Source organism: Diabrotica undecimpunctata, chromosome 4 (genome assembly GCF_040954645.1).
Source record: "Diabrotica undecimpunctata isolate CICGRU chromosome 4, icDiaUnde3, whole genome shotgun sequence".
In the NCBI taxonomy this organism is placed as follows: Eukaryota; Metazoa; Arthropoda; class Insecta; order Coleoptera; family Chrysomelidae; genus Diabrotica; species Diabrotica undecimpunctata.
In genome coordinates, this window is record NC_092806.1 from 128,794,722 (window position 1) to 128,818,819 (window position 24,098).

A 24,098-nucleotide genomic window follows, 5' to 3' on the forward strand; every position below is an offset into this window, starting at 1 on the left:
CAATCCATCAGCAAAGAAAATAAAAAGAGGATATATGAGACTATAGTAAAAAGTATCACTTTATACAGCTGTGAGGTATGACCACTGAAAGAAAGAACACTGATTTTTGGAGAAGAGTCGCAGGAAGATCTAGAAGAGAAAGGATTACCAACGAATGCATTAGAGAAATAATGGGAATCAAACGAAGAATCACAGATAACCTAACAACAAAACAACTTATCTGGTTCGGACTCATACAAAGAATGGATGAACAACGAATACCAAAAGAAATATTAAAATGGCAACCAGAAGGAAAGAGAAAACGAGTTAGACCGAGAAAAAGTTGGAGCGAAGGAATAAATAAAGAACTGAGAGAGAGGGCCATAGAAGAAGACCTATGGAACAACCTGACTAAGTGGCGATTGGAAGTCGGAAAACGGCGGAGAACGTTATAAACCGACAAGTAGTAGTAATATGTCAGGTAAGCTTTTTTGTTTTCTTTGCATTTTTCCTTCACTTCTGTACAAAACCATCGAGTTCTTCGCCTTGGTAACGATTTATTTTTATTTATATTTCTTTCACCAAGAACTTCCTTGGTCAAGGCTAAGATATTAGACTTAATTTTTGCCCAGCTTTCTTCGACTCCATCACTTTCTGTGATATATGTATTTCTGCTTTTTTCGGTTATTCTTTTTATTATTCTTATTCTTATTATTCTGAAATAGGTATCTTGTGGAGTCATCCTGTAAGCTTTCGACTTTTGTCTCTCTGGTGTATTCTGATACTTTGATATCACATATATGTGTTTTCATTCGGATTTTGCACAATACCAATTTATGATCGCTTTCTATTTCTGCTGATGTTAGTGCTCTTACATCCAAGATTTGAGAGGGCTGTAACTCTGTATTCGACAGAATATAGTCTATCATAGATCTTTGTCGTCTACTGTTTTTAAGTGTATTTATGTGTATAGAAATAGGCAGCGGAATAAGACAAGTGGATTCAATTTGATAATGGATGAATACTCTGTAACGCAGACGACGCAATATTGATAGCCCAAGATGAAGATAGTCTGCAAAGACTGGTCCACTGATTTAACATGAGAGCAAAATAATTTAATATGACAATCTCATCTCAGAAAACTAAAACAATAGTAGTCAGCAAAGAACCAACCAGATGTAAAATAGAAATTGATGGCATCAGTATTGAACAAGTAATGGAAATAAAATATTTAAGAATTACACTGTCTAGCTATGAAGACCTGGACAAAGAATTGAGAGATCAAGTACAAAAAGCAAATAGACTGGCAGGATGCCTTAATAACACTATATGGCTAAACAGACACATAACACTAAGATGAAATCAAGAATTTATAAAGCCAGTGTAAGACCAATAATGGCCAAAGGCTACTGAATACGGCAGAGATGAGAGTGCTGAGAAAAATTACAGGAAATACGCTGAGAGATCAAAAGAGAAGTGAAGACATTGGAAGAAAATGTATCCTACATTGTATAAATGAATGGACACAAAATAGAAAAAAAAGCAGAATGGAGGAGGCAGAAGTCACCAATCAGCAGAAGAAGTATCGGGCGACTGCGCAAAAGATGGAGTGACAACTTTCCATAGAGGTATTAATAAGCCAATGCACAAGCAGAATTGCTTATAAAGAAGAAGCAGAAGCTACAAAATAATGTTCAAAATGACCGTCTGAAATATGACATAGGATTCAATTCTTAGCCGCAGTGGTTGTCGTATTTGTGCAAATATTCTTGGTGTATTTCTTATTTACTTATGTAAAAGTGGTCTTAGTTAAATTGACTGAAAAAACGTAGCTTTAGTCACGCTGATCAAAAGGTCTTGATGTCCTAAGACTCAGAAATTAATTGTGTTTGAGTTATAAAACTTCATGTTGTCGGTTTTTAGTCCATTTTTTAAAAGCATTAATTTGCAAACGCGCCGTCCCATACATTCAATATACGTCATTCTTGTACCTATCTAAGTAAACACGAATATCATATCAAAAGAACATTTCTTAATGTTTCCCTGACAAAGAATTTCATTCCGATGACAGACGCCCTATATGTGGGACGGTTGGTTTCCAAATGCGTGATTTAAAAAAAATGGACTAAAAACCGACACTTTAAAGTTCTAGAACTCAAAAATAATTAATTGCAGAGTCTTGAGACACTAAAAACTTTTGATCAGCATGACTGAAGTTACGTCTCTTCAAAGTTTCAGTCAATTTAACTAAAATCGCTTTTACATAAGTAAATAAGAAAGTCGCCAGGAGTATTTGCACGAATACTACAACCAATTAGGCTAAAAGGTTTCACCAAAAACTTAGCTGGAAAAAACACATCAATCACCTGACTCTTAACTTGTAGTAAAAGACCCATAAAAAAACAAATTAAATCAGAACTTCTAATTGCCTAGGAAATAAATAAGCTAATAAATTTTGTGTGGGTTCCATTACACATCGACATCGAGGGAAATGAAGCAGTACCTAAAAGTGCGCGGAGTGCAACAACGAGTAAGAATAACAAACTAGTAAGTAAATATTAACCATGTGGCTTAAGTCAAAAGTGTTGTGTTTATGGGTATATGTGCCAACGATGAATATTAAAATCTTAATTGTATGGAAAAAAGGTGCAATAACTACCTCTTAAAACTCATCAAATTTTATTTGCATATTTTAACCTATTTCAGAGCAATAAATCGTCAGTGTGTTCAGAAGAATTTCAACACCCCGTATCTCAGAAACAAAACATTTGCGGACATACATTTATCAATCAAACTGAGATTATTTTTTTATGAAGAATTACTTTCCGAAGTTTGTTGTACTTATTTACTAACACCCTATATATTATACAACTTATGTCTGTATTATCCAAATGGAATAAAAACCGACATTTTGAACCTCGTTAACGTAAAAATGTTGATTTCTGAGTCTTGGGGCAATGAGAACTCTTGATCAGGATGACCAAAGCTACCTCTTTGCCAATTTAACTGAAGCCACTTTTACAGATGAAAAGTACCGGGCTCCTTTTTGAGGATTACTTATAAAAAGTCGTTTGTTCTCGTAGAGCATTCCAAAGTGTAATCTAAAAGATCTTTTATGTATAGCCTATCTATGTTTGTAACTGTCAGATTAAGTACCTTCTAATGTAATATAATAGGTAGGCATGACTTAATTTAGGTCCTTAAGCATTTCCTTAATGTACGTTTTTGCCCACGATTCTAGTATGTCTGACATTTAAGTGACATAAAAACCAAACATTATGTCTATAACCCAGACATATTATACCTGTCTAAAGTCTATAAAAGTAAGAGGACTACTAAAAAATCTAAAGAGGATAAAAATTACTTCTTGTTAGTGAAAAAATATCAATTTTTTTAAACCACCCATACATTACCGAGTATAGTACCTGCACAGTCCTAAAGATCGTGGTGGAAAATAATCCCTAACAGAAAAAAACCTTAATGCCATCCACTTTTACTGTAGGAGTCGTGTAAGCTATCCTGAGAGCATACACCTATCATAACAGATAAAATTGAAATAACAGTAGCTGTAAAGAAATATCAGTAGTAGTTATAAATTGTTGCAATTACAGTCTCATGCCATTAATATATGTTTTATTTCATACACAAAATTATCACATTAAAGCGAATATTGTTTAGAGCTTCTGGCATATTTAATCGAACTTATCTTTAAATTTAAATAACAATATCGCATGCACATGTATCTATTGATCGAACGAAAACGAAGGGGATTTTTGCACGATACCCCTTAGTCATTAAAGCGATGGAATTAATATGAATCAGCCGTCTAGTTAGGGTTATTGCCCTTTTTCAAATTACTTTCCCGAATTTCCAACATGAGTCTTAGAATATATTTGATTTTTTCTTGTTAAAGCTCTGACTACGGGTAATTTTGTTGTGTTCTAGATATTAAGCTGTAAATAATTCCTCTTAGACTTAAATGCATGAAATTAACTAAATATATTAAAGCCTTAATTAGAGTATGCGGTAAAATAACTATTTTTTAATTAATAGGATGATTTTTTAAGCACCAAGCATTTTATTCTAGAGCCTATAATATTAGTACCGAGGTTTAAAACCATATGTTAAAAGAGCAAAGACGACATAGATAAAAGTGTAAAGATGCAGTCAAAAAGGATCTGAAAAAAATTGTGTAAGACAGAGGAAATAGTAGCACAGGATAGAAAAGAGTGCAAAAGATTTATGAAAAGTGGTATCGCTATTAGTAAATAATGATTATTGGCGCGAAATGATTATTTTCGCCTTTGCCACAAGACTTGTCCGAACAGAGGACCGATCGGAAGAGTTTGTTTTACCGGAATTCTTCAATGAATTAACTACTAGGTGTTTGTTACTACTACGTGTTAGTGTCGTCTGTACTAGATATACATTTGCTAGCCTCTGCATAATATTATTATTTATGTGATATGTTTTGTATTATTTATTAAATGTTCATAATTATTTTAGGCTTTTGTATTTCAAAATAATAATTGAGGCGGTCTACGTGAGAAGGGCACATACGACAAAAGTGTGTTTTGAAAAAAGCAACTTTGAAATTTTAACTTGTTGCTATAGATACTAATTTGTTTAAAAATTGAGAATAATTACTACACATTAAAAATATTTATCTAGAAAGCAATTTGTGAAGTATGGCATCGATAAAAATAAAGCTTATGTTTAAAAATAAGAAAATACAAAAAGCTGTTATGTGCCCTTTTTAGATAAACAGGAGATCTTTGATTGCAATTAATTTTCCATGTGAAGAAAAAGAAGTATTATAGAATTAAATACTTTTTAATACATTACATAATACATTTTTAATACATTAATAAACTATCCATTCAACATTTCATATTTAATGAAGTTTACATCATTTTCATTTAGGAATCTGAAAAGGCTTGTAACATCTTTAACTTTCTTCTGGCTCACCTTTGGTCTGGGATATTTAGTTGTCGTGACAGTCTGAAACTGTTTTACTCCTTGTTTCCAAAATCTATGCAGTTCAAAATTTTCTATATAACTTCGGGAAAATGAAATGCCACCGCTACGATCATATTTTATAATAACGTACTTTATAATTTTAAAGCCTATGTGCCCTTCTCACGCCGACCGCCTCAATTACAATAAATCACTCTATGACCGAGAACTGTCAATTTTGAAATACGTTAGTGTCATGTCTAATTGGCAAATTTCTTACGTGTTTGGTTTATACGCTAGTATATGTGAGTTCGAATCCCAATATGAATTTCTTTTTTTATTTTTGAAATATTTAAAAACCCCACGTTAGTCTTATTAAATTATATATATATATATATATATATATATATATATATATATATAATATACAGAAAAGTGCTAAATTTTAAAATAAAATGAAAACTTACAACATAATCCGAGTTGTTGGTTTTTTATTTTTATCTTCCACAAACATTTTTTGAAGTTATACTTCTATATGCGCGTTCGACGTTGAAAATTTGTGTGTATTCGTATATATTGAGTGAATCGGCAAAATCATTTCATATATAAGATATAGGTAAGAGAGAGACAGAAGATATATTTTCTCTCTCTTTCTCTCTCGAGAATAAAAATGTTCCCTTTGTAAACATATTTAATATTTATTAATATTATTATTTTTTTATTAATAATATTATCATGGTAAATTAAACATATGCGTAAGTTATGTATACTGTTATTTTTAAATACTTATGAATATTGCATTTTAATTTGTATTGTATTATAAAATTGAATTATGTGGCAGTGTATTGTATTGTATTTTTATATTAATAACAAAATTAGCAATGAATTTTATTACAGAGTATGTGTAAAAAAATTTTTTGCATTCAACTCTTTTTATACATATATGAAAATAAAAATATATATTTTCATTAAAATATTGATTCAATCCTTCATTTACTCCTATTATAGGTCAAATGTTTATATACAGCAAACGATGCACCGTATACCTGTATACCTAATTCTTTTTCACTTTCTGCCCTCTCTTACCTATATCATTACATATGTAATGATTGTGCATATTAACTCCCATATAAATTTGTAACGACGAACGCGTGTATAGAAGTATAACTTCTACCGGCAGTCCCACTGGACTGCCACAACCATTTTTTTATTTCTTAAAATGTCTAAAATATGTACAACACCAACAAATACTAAGAAAATAAAATTCTTGAAAATTTCGTAGCAAACCCTCTAATATAAACAATTATCATTTACAGTCAATACATAAAGTTTAAATAAATTCAGTAAATAAAACATTGCAAAACAACAATATTGGTGGTTAAAATGCCGTTTGAGGCATCTAAAATGTTAAATCCATCTTCGCATGCAAGCTACCAATATCTGTTAAATCTGTTGTTATACTAGGTACTTATTATTCGAAAGAAGTGCTTTTAGCAATTAGCTCTTTTACTAAACTCACTAATAGGAGAAAAAAAAAAACAACTTTATCTCTACCGTGAATTAAAACAACACTACGAAGATGTTACGTATTTCTAAGTAATTCTTAATACGAAAGTCATGTGGAAAGCGCTTCTCCCAAAAATCATTACTAAAACAATAAGAACTCTGTGGACTGCCGTAGACTTTATCGCAAAACGTGGAGTAAACGTAAAGGTTGATGGAACAAAAACGTAGCGAAAGAAAATGAAAGATTTGCAAAAATTGTAAAAAACAGAAATCTCTTGTGTAGCAATCACAGGTGCTGTGAGATCGCACCCCACTGTAATTTAAAGGTAATGTTAGATCCTCTTTCTTTACATATACATTTAAGAGAATTGTCCTGCAGTGCTTTTAGGCTAACATTGGGGCTCAATTTATAAAACCCGGCGACATGTCTACATATTCTAAGGTTTGAAACAGCTCAATTCATTAATACGCCCATATACACGTCTCGTCACAAACTAGTGTGAATTAAGACAATTCGAAATCGCTCGAATTACAAAAAGTGCTCCTACTTACTTTTATATCAAAAACAAATAAAAAGGGAACAAAGGGCCTAATAGTCCCAATATTAGGCCATCAGTAAAACTCTAAAACTATTCAGATCTTAAATAAGTTGGCTGTGTGAGTCCATTTCAAATAGGTAAAAAGAAATAAGGATAAGAAATACTAAAAATCAATTTATTCTACCACCAACGACCAGTTTCGCATACTATAATTTGCTATGCATCTTCAGGTCAACGGTACATGGTAAACTAAATACTGAAAATATAATACTCTGTATTAGGGTGCTCTCTGGTACAAAATATATAGCAATTATGCCAAAATTATATGTGTGTGATTTATTAAATATGAATTTAAATTAATTAAATAAAAAATTAAGTGAAAAATGATTTAGTAAAATTGAAATTAAATAAATATTACTTACATGCCGATACAACAATACAATACAAGAAATATTATAAAATGTTTAAGAAAACATAGTTTAAAAATATGTTATGGTAAACTGATGACAGGTGATCTTCGGTTTTAGTGCAACTATTTAACAAATAAAGGAATAGTTCTTAAGGGAAATAGATATTAACAACTAGGCTAGGAATGTAGTTATTATGTAAATTGTTTGTTGAAAATTAAATGTGATGTTAGATTATTTAAAAGGTTATATTTATTAAAGAGGTATATTTTGAAATATATGTGTGAAATTATTTATTTAGAACAGACAGCACTGTGACAAGGTGGAATAAGATATGTTCTATTTTTGATGTAAGTTTGGGTGTGAAGTTACTCCAAATTGTATTTATAAAGTTAATGAAGATTTTGTTCTGTATTTGGAAAGAAAGAAATTATTGTGATATCATAAAATTTCAAAAATTAAAATTAAAAAACATTTAAGGACAAACAGAACACATTCAAAAGACAAAACAGACATTTAATTTAAAAAAAGAGGATACTTTGTACTACATCACTTGTATGAAGGAGGAACTGGCAAACAGGAATAGTTTTTTTGTTCTAATCAATTTTTAGAGGTAAAATTGAGATAGTTAATGTAGTTGTAAGTTATAGTATGACAGTTCTTCTTCTCTTTTATTAGAATTGTAAATAAGGTCAACCAACTGTATGATGTGAAGTAAAAACAAATGACTTGATATTCGCTCCGTGCGTGACTGACGCGACATCTACCGCCTTCATCTGACAGTTTTGGACCTCCCAATTTGAGGTTAAACATATGTTAAATAGATACGAAATTGACAACTATTAATAATTAGTTTTTAATTATATTTTTTCAGTTTATGTACAAAATAAATTTAGTATTAAAAACTGGGTTTCTAAAAATTCATCAACTTTATCTTTTCAACCCCAAACGGAAAAGAAGGGGAAAAATCTAGTACTGGCAAATCAAGTTTTTGCATGTGGAAGAGCATGTAATTATGTAAAAACAATAATAGTAAATGTTTTAATCTCTAAGAACGATACTGGATACGAAACTCAGGTGTATAGAAAACCAACACACACCAACAGATATTTAAATTTCAAATCAAATCACAATATTAATATTAAAAAGGGAATCATTAAATCCTTATATGATAGAGCCAAAATTACTTGTTCTAACCAAAATTCGTTCTTGGAGGAGAAACATTTGTTAACATCTGTTTTATTAAAAAATGATTATCCTTTATCGTTTATAAATAAGGAATTTTCAACAATAGATCGAATAGAACTAAACAACTTAGAACGAGATCCTACAACATATACAAGGGATAATACGAGGAAAATAACAATACCATATATAAAAGGATTATCGGAAAAGCTTAAAAGGATAGGAAATAAATTCAACATTTCAACAACATTCAAAACAACAAACACATTGAGATCTATTTTGTCCAAAACCAAACCTAACAATGAACAAGAAAGGACAAAGAATTGCATTTATAAAATACCTTGTGAATGCGATCAGTTTTATTTAGGTGAAACATCAAGGCCATTAAATGTTAGAATAAGTGAACATCAATCCTATATTAAAAATAGAGAATTTGATAGATCTCAAATATGTAAACATGCATGGGATAATGAACATAGGGTTCAATGGAATGATTCAAATATAGTCCTAAAAGAAACGGATGGTAAAAAGAGAAAAATCAAAGAAGCAGCTCTAATTATGCTAAATGAGACCAATTGTGTCGCGAATTCCTCGGCAGAATGTAGTAGGATCTGGTTACCCATATTGAAAGAGGAAGTTATTAAAAAGAAAATACCAGTATTGGTAAGTCAGTAACATATAGAGAATACATCATTTATATTTTTTAAATAACAAACATATAAAATCGGAATTTGGTATTTATTGAAGGTAAAATAAATGCAAGATCAAATACTTACCATGTCGGGATAGTATTATGAGGTTTTTTTCCTGGTTTTTTCCCTCATAATTTACTATGGAATCACTAACAGGAGAATTTTACTGTCATCATGGCATGTATTTGTCTTTTTAAAGACGAATTACATGTTATGATCTTTTCTGACGGATATTCTCAAGTTAAAGTTGATTTCATGTAATCGAATGAACTATCTTATAAGTAAAGTCGTCCCAGGAACGCAACTCAAAACAATATTGGCAATATCATTTTAAAGTCGTCTACTTTAAAATGTATAATGTATGTCTGAATTGTCAATATAGATGAGTCAGATAAAATTAAATTAATAGAAGAATTTTTCACTAAGTAACAAAAACAAAATTTGTTTAATTTACTAATGTTTGTATTTTGAGAACGATTTCCGAAGTGGAAATTGAAACGTCAATAAACGTATTTTAACCTTTAATTGTGGCTTATTCCCAGTTAAATAGTAATTAATTTAAAATGCCACAAGAAAATAGCTTCAGAACAATAGTAAAAATTATGATATAAAAGCTAAAGTCATCTGGCAGGCTTCAGTTAGCTTGAAGCCTTATGAAATATCATTTAAGGTAAATTATTTAAATTTTTCCTATTTCAATTGCATAAAAATGAAATTATGTGATATTTACTTTTTCATAATAATAGCACGAATACATCTTTTTCTTTTCTCTAATTTATATGTAATCTTTGGAAACCTATAAAAGCTACACTCACTATTTTTGCTATTATTAGCACAATTAAATACGCAACATGTATTTGCACCCATTTTTGGGTAGGTAAAAAGATCCAAAAGGTCCAATTTTGTCATATTTTGCCGCTACGCACGCTGGCATCGTTTCAAGGTACCCCTACCATGGTCACGCACGGAGCGAATAGTGACTAAATATTTAAATAGATATTGTAATCTAATTAATGAATAATATTGGCATACTTTTACAAAGACTAATTGAATTTAATGTAACAATTAAAGGATTGTATCAGAAACTAAAAAGATCAGATTTACAATTTCAAAGTTATAGGCCAACATTGGGTAATGAAATAATAAGCAAAATTAAAATATTAAATACAATAATGGAAAAACAATTGTCAGTATATGTGAACTATCTGCAATGGCTTATGTAAAATTTGAGATATAAATATTTTATTGTGAAAAGAGAGAGAGAGAGCGAGAGAGAAAGAGAGAGCGAGAGAGAAAGAGAGAGAGAGAGAGAGAAATAGAGAGAGAGAGAGAGAGAGAGAGAGAGAGAGAGAGAGAGAGAGAGAGAGAGAGTTTGAGCCTTGTTGGTATCTAAATTGTTCCCTAGGTTCCAGAAAATAACTAAATTATTCAAAGCAATGAGGTTGGTATTCTGAAATACAAGAAAATTGAGAACCGAACGACTGATGTCGTTTAGACAGTTACTTAATTTTTATCACAAAACTTGTGATAGATTGTCAGGTAGTTAGTGTTTGTCTCTTTCGTTGGTGTATTTAGGACAATCTACCATAATACATGTACTACAGACATACCGCAGTTACAATACTCACATAAAGGGTAATTTGATTTTGAGATAAGGTAACTCTGAGTTATTCTGTTTTGCCCTATACGCAAACGAGCGACTTTAACGTATAGCTGACGCTCAATGTTTATTTTAATATGAATTTATTGTAGGCAAGGTTTTTTATTGACCTACTGACTAACCGATCGGTTCAACTGGCCGCTTCTGCCGATAATATTAATATTATGAGTAGAAAATCAACAGGAGCATTGGAAACATACGCAGAGTTAAAAAACGAAAACAAAAATACTAGGTCTGCAATGCAAAAAAACAAAAATAATGATACAGACGAGAAGAAATATAGCCCCACAAAACATTATACATGAATATGACATTGAAACGGTTGGAAAGTTTACATACCTTGGAGTAGAAATATATGTCGACGTATCAAAATATGGAGAAATACGGAAGAGAATAACGCAGGCAAACAGAGCTTATTTTGCCCTCTCCCAAATATTTCGGTCTAAAAATGTCCACCGAAATACAAAGATGAGAATCTATAAAACGTTAATTCGACCAATAGCATGTTATGGCAGTGAAGCATGGGTCCTGAAAGAAACATCCAAAAGCAAACTCGATACATTCGAAAGGAAAGTACTGAGGAGAATACTAGGACCTGTGAGGGAAAACGGAATCTTCAGAAATCGACATAACAGCGAGCTTTATTAACTTTATAAGGGAGCACCACTGTCAGACTTCATTAGAATACAAAGATTGCAATGGGCCGGACATGTGATAAGAATGGCAGAGGATAGGCTACCAAAAGGATGACTGAATGCTAGAATGCAGGGAAAGAGACCGGTTGAAAAGAAAAGAAAGCGCTGGGAAGACATAGTAAACAGCGACGCACAAGCCCTTTTAGGAGTCGGTGTATGGAGAAGATCAGCCACAGACAAGTAAGGGCCCGTTCCCACTTGTCGGATGTCGGTCCCGGCAAAATGTTGGGTGCTCTAGTGACATTTTGATTGCATCTGACACCGTTTTTTTGTCGGCTCCGACACAAATTATTGGATGTTTTGCCAGCACCCGTAGCCCGATTAAAAATCGTGTCGGACCTCGCTCGCACTGAGTTTTAATGGCGCCGTTCACATCTGTTGGGTATCAGCACGAAATTCTCTTTCCCGCTATCCGCTGCGATGGAACACCATGCCATTCTTATCGACTCCACGTAGAAAAAACCTAACAGAGCCCACGTGTTTTGTGTGTTTTATAGTGTACAAGTTTATCCATTGTTTTATAATAATGGAGATTGAGATAAATCCTGAAGATTTGATTCCACTAGTTTATGAAAGAGTTGTCCTTTGGGACAAAACTTCAAATGACTATAAGAACAAGCAATTGAAAATATCGGCATGGCGAGAAATTTGCTGCCTACTTATACCTGATTTTGACAAGTTGAAAGAAAAAGAAAGGCAACGATACGGTAAGTACTTATTTTTATTTAAAAAATTAAAAATTAAGTAGATATTCTATATAAACAAATTAGGTATATGCCATTGTCTGCCAAGGCACTGAGCCTATTGGCAAAACAAAATAATTTGCAAATTCACATCGTATATCATTTGCAATAGAACCACCGCGAGGATTATGTACTCGTTGTACTTGTGCTGGCATCGCCATCGGTTGCCGCACTGGAGTTGCATGCTGAATATCTTCATAGTTTAGGCCGTCCTTTTCTCTTACACTACTACTACTAAGGATTTCCACAGTTTTCACTGTCTTCCTTCACTCAACCGTTTTCTCCAATTTTCCCTGTCATTCCAGTCTCCATCTCGCAGGGTTCTTTTCTCCATAGCCTCGTCGATTTCATCTCTGAATGACCTTCGGGGTCTTCCTCTCTTTCTTCTTCCAATCGGGCTCCATTCTGTGATTTTGTTTATCCAGCGTCCTCTGTCCGCTCTTCTGACGTGGCCGTACCAGGATAGTCTCTTCTCCTCTATATAGTCGATTATGTCTGATTGCACTCCCATTCTCCGCTTAATCTCTGCGTTTTCAATTCTGTCTCTTTTTGTAAGTCTACAGCTTCTCCTCAGGAACTCCATTTCTACTGCTCTTATTCTACCTCTATTTCTCTTGTTTATTGTCCAGTTTTCGGACCCATATGTCAGGATACTTCTTGTCAGGGTGTTATATATTCTCTTTTTTGTCTTTATCGTAATGTTCTTATCCCACAACACTGAGTTTAGTTGTCTTATACAGTTTCTTGTTTGTCTCAGTCTGTTGTTTATATCTTCTTCTGTTGTTCCCTGGTTCGATATTATGGTTCCTAAATACTTGAATTTATCTGTTCCATTTATTTGTCTTCCCTCGTCTATCTCTAGGTTTCTCATATCCTTGTTTTCTGTTGTTAGGTATTCGGTTTTCTCTAAGTTTATTTCCATTCCGTTGTTTTTATATTCTTCTTCTAGTTTTCTGAGCATAAAGCTGAGATCTTCTTCATCTTGTGCGATGACTACTTGATCGTCGGCAAAACTTAAGGTGTATAGGTATTCGTCTCTTACTGGTATGCCCATTCCTTCGCACTTTCTCCTCCATGGTTTGAGTGTCTTTTCCAAGAATATTTTAAACAGAGTAGGGGACGTAGCACAGCCTTGTAGAAGTCCTTTTGTCGTCTTAAATGGATTGTAGGCTTTATTTCCACATTTAATAGCTACTTTGTTTTCTCTCTTTTGGTTTCTCTTACAAAATTATGTAATACTGTACACGCTTTTACAATTCCTATAGCCGTGTCAGCCTGAACATCCATTGATCGATGTAATATTCGCCATTTATTGGCCAAAATACCAAACGCACATTCAACGTACCGTCTTGCACGACTTACGCGATAATTAAATATTTTTTTCGTCATCCAAATGTGTGCCTCCGAAAGGTCTTAATACATTTACTGACAACGGGAAAGCTTCGTTGGCAACAAGAACATAGGGCATATCTTTTACAATTGTTTTATGAAGAGGTTCTAGTTTTGGTATATTCAAACTGCCATCATTCATTTTTTTCCAAAATACAGTCTCTTTGAATATGAACCAACACTCACAAAAATGAAACGGTATTCTGCATCAACAACAGCGAGTAAAACAAATGAGAAATAATCTTTGTAATTAAAGTACATCGAGCCACTCTGATCTGGTTTTACCACTCTGATGTGCTTTCCATCAACGGCTCCTAGACAGTGTGGGAAATTGGCTTTAACTTCAAAACCATTTGCAATGGCCTTCCATTCGTTTTCACTATCAGGCAGCTTAATAAACTCTTCTCTTAATGTATCCCAGATAATGCAACTAATTTCTTTGATAATTTTACTAATAGTCGACACACCAACCCTGTCGCTGAAGTGCAGTTTTTTCATAGAACATCCCGATGCACAATATCTGAAAAAAAAAATTTTTTTCGTTATAAATATTTAGGCAAAGAATTATTAACATGATTATTAATTATTTGCAGGTAAAACAGTATCCAGTAAGTGGTCGAATTTACGGGATGCTTGGATGCGAGCAAATAAAAATAATGAAAAGAAATCCGGAGCACAGAAGGCAGGAGCGAAGTCGTTAAAGCCCTATATATATAAAGAACAAATGAGGTTTTTAAAACAAGTTGCTGAGCCTAATCGTACTCATGATTCTGTTAGAAAACGACCAACATCCGAACTAAATACCATCGCAAATTTGAAGGCTGTAGACTTATTTCCCAGCAGCTCTAAAAAGCAAAAGAACCAGAACCTGGAAAACAAAATGGGCCACTTTTTGGACAATAGGCTAAAGGTGGAAACTGATCATCCAATGTTATCTTTTTTTAAAGGTATTCTACCGGCCGTAATTTCTTTTGATGCTGATGGAACGTTGAATCTGAACGAGGCGTCTTGTCATTGATGCAAAACGTTAAAAAGAAACGTGAAAATAGCCTGTCCATATCTAATTGGGACACACAGTCACGAAATCACCTACAAGGATTTAGATATTCAACTCAAAATCAGAATATGGTTTCTCCAAATGGATCTGGATATTCGATTCAAAATCAGAATATGGTTTCTCCAAATGGATATGGATATTTGACTCAAAAGTAGAATATGGTTTCCCAAAGTGGATCTGGATATCCGACATACCAAACTATTGAACCACCATTGACATTGCCTGCTTCTTCTACCTGGTCACATCAGTCAAACTCTACTCAATATAGTTCACAATTAAATTATGATGCTGATTTCTGAAATACCTATCTTCTACTACTTGTGTTATTTTTTTAAAATAAATGATTTCTTACCTTAAAAAAATCGAGAGTCTTCAGATACACTCTCTAAATCTTGTATTTTGATAGTGAATTCTTGTCGAAACACGTGTCAGTAGATAGTTAAATGTAGTTATGGGCATTCTAAAATAATTAAAGAACTTATGTTCGTCACTTCTTAATTCCCCGATTAAGTTATGAAAAGTTCCCAAAGAAAATCTTTCTCTCAGGAATGGATGAACCCAAAATTTTCTTTTATTGGCTGTTTTTTTTTTGTTTCCTTCTAAAAAGATAGAACATCACAACAAAAGCTTCGTTGGCGGCGTCCATCGCGCACAGTCGTCTCGTTTATAATGGCTCCGGTATCGATGGGAGCAGACATACGACTAGTGAGAATAGAAGCGGCAACAGGCGATTAAAAAACGGATCCGACATCCGACAAGTGGGAACGGGCTCTAAGGTGGATGCAAAAAATAAAGGAGGCCAAAGCTCAATTTGGACTGTAGTGCCGTAGAAGAAGAAGAAGGTTATTTATTGTTCTGTTTAATTGTTTTAATTTTTTTTGTTTCTCGGTTTTTAGTATATTTAGTGTATTATTTTCTTAGTTTACAAAATAATACAATACAGCAGATAAAATGGACAGTTCCTATACAAATTTGGTGACATTTACAAAATTGATCAATTTTTATTTAGTTTAGTCATCAATTTGTTACTAAATCTTCAGAAATCACAACGCCATTTAAAAATTTAACTAGTAACTAAGAGTAACCACTAGGTAGTTAGAAAATACATTAATCTTTAATTGCGTATTTTAAAAACATGAAATAGACTGGATCATTTGCATTTAAATATAAACAGCAATTGCTAATGAAAATTTTAGTTTATTGCACTTAGTTTTTATTTATTTTTTAATTATTTTATAAATACTTAATAAGACGTTTTTATTACTTGTTCATTGACTTTATGGATATTCTATTAATTTTATGTCATAACTTTATATTCTTGTAAAATTTAATATTTATAATATTTTGATGAAGAAAATGAAAAAAGAAAAAAGTAGTTGTGTTTCAGTTGTATAAATGAATTTCATAACTATAAATATATATATCCTAAAAAAATAATAGTTGTGCATACAAACTGTATTATTCTATCTTGTATAAAAGTTCTTTTCTTTTTTTAGTATTTGCCATATATCGTGGTTATCAGACGATATTTTTTCTTATGTTTATTGCACTGTAGTTCTTTATACCATTTATTCATATTACTAATTAGCTGACCTGGCGAACTTCCTACCGACTTAATAAATTTTGTTTTGTAAGTTTTGTTAAATTATTATCCGCGTTCTGTTAACATTTTTGTACTAATATTAATTTAATTAAGTTTAATAAAAGTTTAAAAAAGAACTAATTTACGAGGCAGCAAAATAAAAGTTAGCTGAATGGGTTACACTCGTGTCGATTATTTTCATTAAAGGACCTTTGCTATACTATATTTTTCGTTGTGATGCCAGGCGCGATAATAAACGAAGGAGATGTTGTGACTACTCGTCATCATATTACGTACAATTAATCATTAGAGATATAATTATTTTCTATATTTATTCCACAAATATTTAAGGATTAGTCTTGTCATTTGTTTATTGTCATGGCAAATGCAAAACGAATTGGATATTAAATTCATTTAAATATTAAGGCCATATCGATTAATACCATCGGAATTCTCGGCATTAACACTTCCTCATATTTAAATTTTCGTATCCAATTATGGCATTTTACTGCAAATGAAGTCAGTTTCTCTAAAGCTGACGCTGCGTGGTTTTTGCTATTTTTTATGATTATAACGAGAATTATAAGATTATAACTACCTAATCTAAATATATATATATATATATATATATATATATATATATATATATATATATATACAGTGTGACCCATTTAGATTGGAAACACCTCTATAAAATTTGAAGTTGTTAACCGATTTTAACCAAATTTTTTTTTAATGTCATGTAATAAAAGGTCTATTGCGGGACAAAATATGAAATATTTAATTAAATTTTCAGGGCAGTCTACGATACTTCTTCTTCGTCGAAAATGGAGAATTTGTATTAGCGATTTTTTTATTAAAAAAATTTCTACGCCACTGGATTTACAGTGGCTTCAAATAGCTATGACAAAAATTTTATTAAAATATATTTATTAATAACGAAGTTATGACAACTTAAAATTTTAAAACTCACTAAGCTACGAGTCAAAAAAGAACACCCTGTATCAATAGATAATCATAAAACTAATTATTTTTCAAATAATTTTAATAATAAACCACTACTAGACAAAAAAATGTTTAAAATAGCATAAAAATTTAATGCAAGTAATGCACTTACATTATTATTAACTTTACATGCTACAACTTAAATCTCAGTTGCCATGACAACGATATTACTGTTGACATTATTTGTATCATACAAATTTCAGTGCTAGCATAAATTTATGCATAATATCTGCAACAATATTTACTTCAAATTCTTTTAATAATATTTTGTGTTATGGCTGCAAGATTAAGTTTGAGAGAAAAAATTGAAATTATTCTTTTGGGAGATAACGATAGAAGTGCCAGGGAAGTTTGTACAATATTTAATGACAGACATGTGGATCGTCCTAATATTAGCTGCGGTACGGTAAACAAAATAAATAGAATATTTAATGAATATGGTGCAGTATCAAAACTAATTTTAAAAAATAACCCATTACAAAGAAGAAGAGGAAATTATCAAATCATTTTAGGTCATTTCAGAAATAACAATAATGCCAGTTTAATGAATGCCAGTTTATATTTGAATGTGCCTCGAGAGAGTATTCGACGATGTCTTAAGGTAAATAATATTAAACCTTTCAAACCAAAATTCTTACACACATTACAAGAAGGCGACGAAGCAAAACGTTTAGAATATTGTTTATGGGCCCAAGGGGAATATTTAAACAATATAAATTTTCTAAAAACGTGTTGTTTACCGACGAAGCCACTTTCACTACAAATGGAGTAGTATCATCACAGAATTGTCGCTATTGGACAGCAGATAATCCCCATTGGGTAATAAACTGTAAAAGCCAGTATTCTCAAAAAATCAATGTCTGGTGTGGTATACTGAACGAGCGAGTTATTGGTCCTTTCTTTTTTGAAGAAAACTTGAACTCACAGAACTTTTTAGAATTTTTATACACCGACTTGTGAGATGCTATTCATGAGCTCCCAATTAATGAACGATTAAATTTGTATATTCAGTTGGATGGGTGTTCTATTCATTACGCCAGAACCGTGAAGCAATGGATAAATGAAAATTTTCCGAACCGTTGGATAGGCCGGGGTAGTCCGTTGATAGATTGGCCACCCAGATCTCCAGATCTCACAATTTTAGACTTCTTTCTCTGAGGAGTTATCAAACAAAAAGTTTACCAAACCCGTGCAAGAGACGTAAACGAACCCGTGCAAGAATTCGACAGGCATGTGCAGAAATTACTCCCCAACAACTAAGAAATGTAATAAGAAATATTCATAAACGCTACGCTCCACCATCTAAATGTATCCAATTAGATGGTGGATTGGTAGAGGCAACTAGGATTAAACTAAAATTATGTTTCCATGTTTCTGTTAATACAGAGTGTTTTTTTTTAACGTTAATACAGAGTGTTTTTTTCTTAGTAAGTTTAAAAATTTTAAGTTGTCATAAGTTTGTAATTAATAAATATATCTTAATGAAATTTTTGTCATAGCTATTTGAAGCCACTCTAAATCCAGTGGCGTAGAAATTTTTTTAATAAAAAAATCGCTAATACAAATTTTCCATTTTCGACGAAGAAAAAGTATCGTAGAATGCCCTGAAAATTTAACTAAATATTTCATATTTTGTCCCGCAATAGACCTTTTATTACATGACATTAAAAAAAAATTTGGTTAAAATCGGTTAACAACTTCAAATTTTATAGAGGTGTTTCCAATCTAAATGGGTCACACTGTACTATATATATATATGTATATATATATATATATACATAGGTATATATATATACAGATATATATATATATATATATATATATATATATATATATATATATATATATATTGTTATGATGTTTTGTTTGTGAATGATGAGCAATGAGTGTTTTTTAATAATATAGGGTTTTTATCGCGGTTCTCAAAGAATTAGTTTGTAAGTACTTTTTTAAATTATCTTTATTATATCTATTATGAAACACACATATATATCTAACCTAGCCAATGTAAATTTAAAATAAACTATCTTTAAATTGAAATTGTTATGACACTAACTAAATTATATTAACAAAATTTTGTACCTTTCTGTCACTGAATGCCTAAATGAACTGTTTTCCACTATATAGATTATAATCACCACACAATGTCTTCTTCTCAGCTTCGGTTATCCTTGTTTTTGTGAAATTACTTTTTCCAATTATCAGCTTCCACCAATTTAAGATATTTTTCTTCACCAGCATTTATAAACCACCAAGCAAACCAGCAAACAGCATTTATATTTATTCTTCTTTTCAGTATACCAATATCCAATCACCAAATATATTATATAATTTTAATTTTCAATTAATACTTCTTGCATTATCCAATCACCATTTATACATTACATAATTTTTAATCTTCAATAATATTTTCTTTATACTGTTTCTTAATCTTCATTTAACTCACTATATTGAACAATTGGACCTTCTGTCTGACTATAATTGATCTGACTTCTATTTCATGCTAACTCTAATTAACTTTCATACTAATCTGGACTCATAGTAACTGCAACTCATAACTGATTGAACTCTAACTAACTTTCATAGTAAACTGGCCATCTAGTAACTGTAACTCATAACTGATGTCTTAAATCCAAATCACCGGGTATTTATATCTTTTTCCATGTTCCAGAATCATCTAGCAAGAAATCCTGTTCGATTTGTTCCATTAAACACATGTCTGAATTTTCTGGAACAATCCATTTCGCACACAAGGCCATCTCCGGTGATCTAGAGAATTCCTTTCTTTTTTATTGAGAATTTTGTTGACATTTAGGCTTTTCAGATCAGAATATACACTTAAGTCAGTAACTTAACATTCTAATTTAATAAACTACACATTTTAAACAACATATTATTATAATCCCACTTTATATTCTCAACCATTCCTTAAATGTCACTTGGAGAGTATGTATATCTGGTTGTCTAATCACATGGCTCACTTAAATATATTTACAACATTATAATTATAAAAAAATACTTTTTATATGCTAATTTCTTAAAAATGCCCTCACATAAATAATTTTTATAAAATTCTCTAGTATATAACTTATTAAAATAACCAAATACTTTTAATATCTAATATTATCTAGTATATAACTTGTAAATTAACCTTTTAAACCCTATTTTTCTTTCTCCTATATTCTATTCATTTCAATATATATATATATATATATATATATATATATATATATATATATATATATATATATATATATATATATATATATAATCGAACACCTCTCTACCCTAAGGTGTGGGGTATATGGATATATATATATATATATATATATATATATATATATATATATATTAATATAAATATATATATATATATATATATATATATATATATATATTAAACTTAAAGCTAAGATTAATACTATTATAAAAATTAATATTAAACTCACCAGTCTTCCGGGTTGAACCGCGTCGATATCCATTTTGCCGAGCTTTCGACATCCTCTCTGATGTCTTCTTCAGGGCTTCCGAGGTCTCAGTCTCCCGAGCCCCCAGACACTCTACACTCACTAGTCACTTCTAGTTCACTCACTAGTTCACTGAGTGAACTAGGAGCACAACTGGAAGCAGGTGGCGCAAAATAGAAAACACTGGATTAATTTGGGGGAGGCCTATGTCCAAAGTTGGATTACTTAAGGCTGATGAAGAAAAAGGCATTAAATAATTTCTTCCTGATGTTTAGTCTGCAATAATTTGAAAACGATTTTTTAGCTGGAAATAAGTCAAATAAAATATTTCTAAACACATTTGTGGTTACATTTATAGAAAATATAATAATTAAAACCCCACAACATACCTTTAAAACCATATTCACTGACATATTTAAATTTATGGTTCAACTCATTATAGTTACACAAGTACATAAATCATAATAATAAACGTAGAAACAATATTAAAAAAAAAAAAAAACAATTTAATCGCGCATATTTTACTAATACAATTATTTTTTAACATTTGTAAGACTAACTTTTTAAGAAAATTGTTTTCTGTGTTTAAAATCGAAGTGTACTTATTAATCAGATTAATATGTATTTATAGGTACAGAGTGACAAAATAATATATAAGTATAAGTAATCACAGTATGTAAATATTTATTTATTTATTATTGTAATGTTTATTTTAATTAATTTAAAGTCTTCTAACACCAACACTAAAAACACAATTAGCTAATAATATTTATTTACTTAACATTACAAATTTATTTTATCGCCTGGAGCTTAAATTGTAATCGCGCTTACTTATATTGTCCTCTTTAATGTTCCGGATTTCAATAAAAATTTCTCGAGGCCGCTAAATCGTTGCACCTCTAACTCAATGGATGATCGAGCATATTCCATCAGCGGTGTAGCAGGACTATCTTAACAGTATCTTCAAAAAGACGTTGACAATTATTAGCTTCAACCACAGTTATGAGGAGTTATTGGGTAGAGAAAGTCACAAACAGCCTCTTCTACTTAAATGTAAACCTCAACCTTATGAGATACTCCCTGTTAAATAATGAAAACCAATGAGTCTATGATGACCGAGAGGCAGCGAGATAACTGTAGGTACTGGAATCAAGAAAAGGCTATTCCACATATCGTAGCAGCAACCAATAAAGACAACATTAGATAGTTAATTCTTCTTCGGGATATTCATGCTGCCCACATTAATTACACTGTGACAGAAAACCCTAAAAAATAGCTCCTAGTCCCAGAAAGGTCTTAGATTATTAGTCAGTGAAGTTAATAAATAAAATAGCTGTATGCAATTTGAAAGAATTGTTTGCTACAGGAAAACTCTTAACACTAACCAAAGAAATGAATAGAATAAAAATAATTAATAATGGAGTATGTCAATACGATGTTAGTTTCAACTATTTAGAAAATGAACTTTGATCAAATTAAAGGCAGATATTGAGCACAGTTTTATTAATTTAATCTTGCCCAAGTACTTTTGCTCCCAGAATGGCTCCCGGTCAACGGAAATGACCGTTTTACCGGGAGCCATTACTGTCTCCAGTTTCCATACATAATGTAGCTTCGCCTATTTTTTAAAATTTTAAATATCTGCCTTTTATTTAATCAAAGTTTAATTTCCGTTGACCGGGAGCCATTCTGTCTTCAGTTTCCATACATAATGTAGCTTCGGCTATTTTTAAAAATTTTTAAGTGTTTGTCCTTGTGTAGTGTAATGTGATGTTTAATTTTATGTTGATAACATTTTATTCTTGTTGGATATGCCGCAATTGACGAAATGCCCCTGAGGATGCTCTAGGGAGCGAAAGTACTTGGGCAAAATTAAATTAATAAAACTGTGCTCGATATCTGCCTTTTATTTGATTAAAGTTCATTTATTCGAGCATTCAACGTTATATCTATTTAGAAAATGACAGACAACATTCTCGGCATACAAACGGAATGGCTATCCTTGCTCGTTTACGAAGAACATTAAAAATATAGTACCTATATTGGACAGGATAAAAATGTTCAAACGAGAAAGTAAACCAATTATTATAAAATAATTTAAGTATATGCTCCCATATACTTACATAAAAGGCCTTCCCGGACAACCGGACAGACATACCATACCGTATGGACAGAAGACCTAAAATCCTTGGTAAACAACAGCAACATAATCACTTTCAAACTCAAACCAATAAGGTTCAGAAACACAAACAACACATGCACGCGACACAAACAAACCACAACATCAGAAACTCATCCAAAATCACCTTTATTCACATCCTTTTACATGCACTTACAAATTAAATCAAATAATATCCAAACAGAAAACAATCCCACTTCCAAAGCCAATTTTATAAACTGACAAATAAGTCCAAACTACAGTCAAACAGAACAAACCAAACCCACTTTTAAAGCTGATTCTATACATTCACAAATTACTGAACAAAACCAACCCCCAACCCCTTCCGTACATTAACTAAATAATCCAACTAATCACCAAATAGAACCAAACACTCTCTTCCACATCGTCATCCATAGATTTACTAACAAAACCTAATCCCAACCAAACAGAACAAAACCAAGCGTTTTCTATACACTCACCTCACCAATTAATCCATCCCCCATACACAACCAAACAAACATACACACCAGTACCCCTAGAACCACACAAAGTAATAACACAAAAACCTCACCCTCATCATAATCAAACACAATAACAAACACACAGCCTACCTCATCCCGTATCCCTCAATACAGAATAGAAAACATTTCAAAAACATTTGCCAGCAGATACTTTTTTATCATCTTATCACTAGCAATAATCTACTCCCAAACAATCTAAACTCACTAAAAGTTTTTAAAGTCAAAAGTTTTTAAACTCACTGAAGGAAAACCATGCAAACTTTTTGGGGTTTTTATACTTTTTTTCCGACAATCAATAATATTTGACCTTTTTTAGTTTAACAAAAAATTTCGCATTTTTAACGTACCACATTTTCAAATTACCGTTTTTTTTTGTTATTAAACTGATTTTTAATTTCTATTTATATATAAAATATAAGGAATTATTACAAAAAATAATGCACACCCACACCTAAAAAATTTCTAGAGAATTATTTTATTTTTAAAATTTGGCGAATGTTCCCTCTACACTGCTGGTGTGTCAGAAAATCACGCAATGTAACTAATCTGTAATA

General features: G+C 31.5%; 1 protein-coding gene across 2 annotated transcripts in view; it reads left to right on the top strand.

Annotated features, from left to right (window-relative positions):
- The window catches only part of LOC140439996 (uncharacterized), a 994,918-nt gene that overhangs the window by 225,612 nt on the left and 745,208 nt on the right, over nt 1-24,098 (top strand). The window lies entirely within an intron of this gene.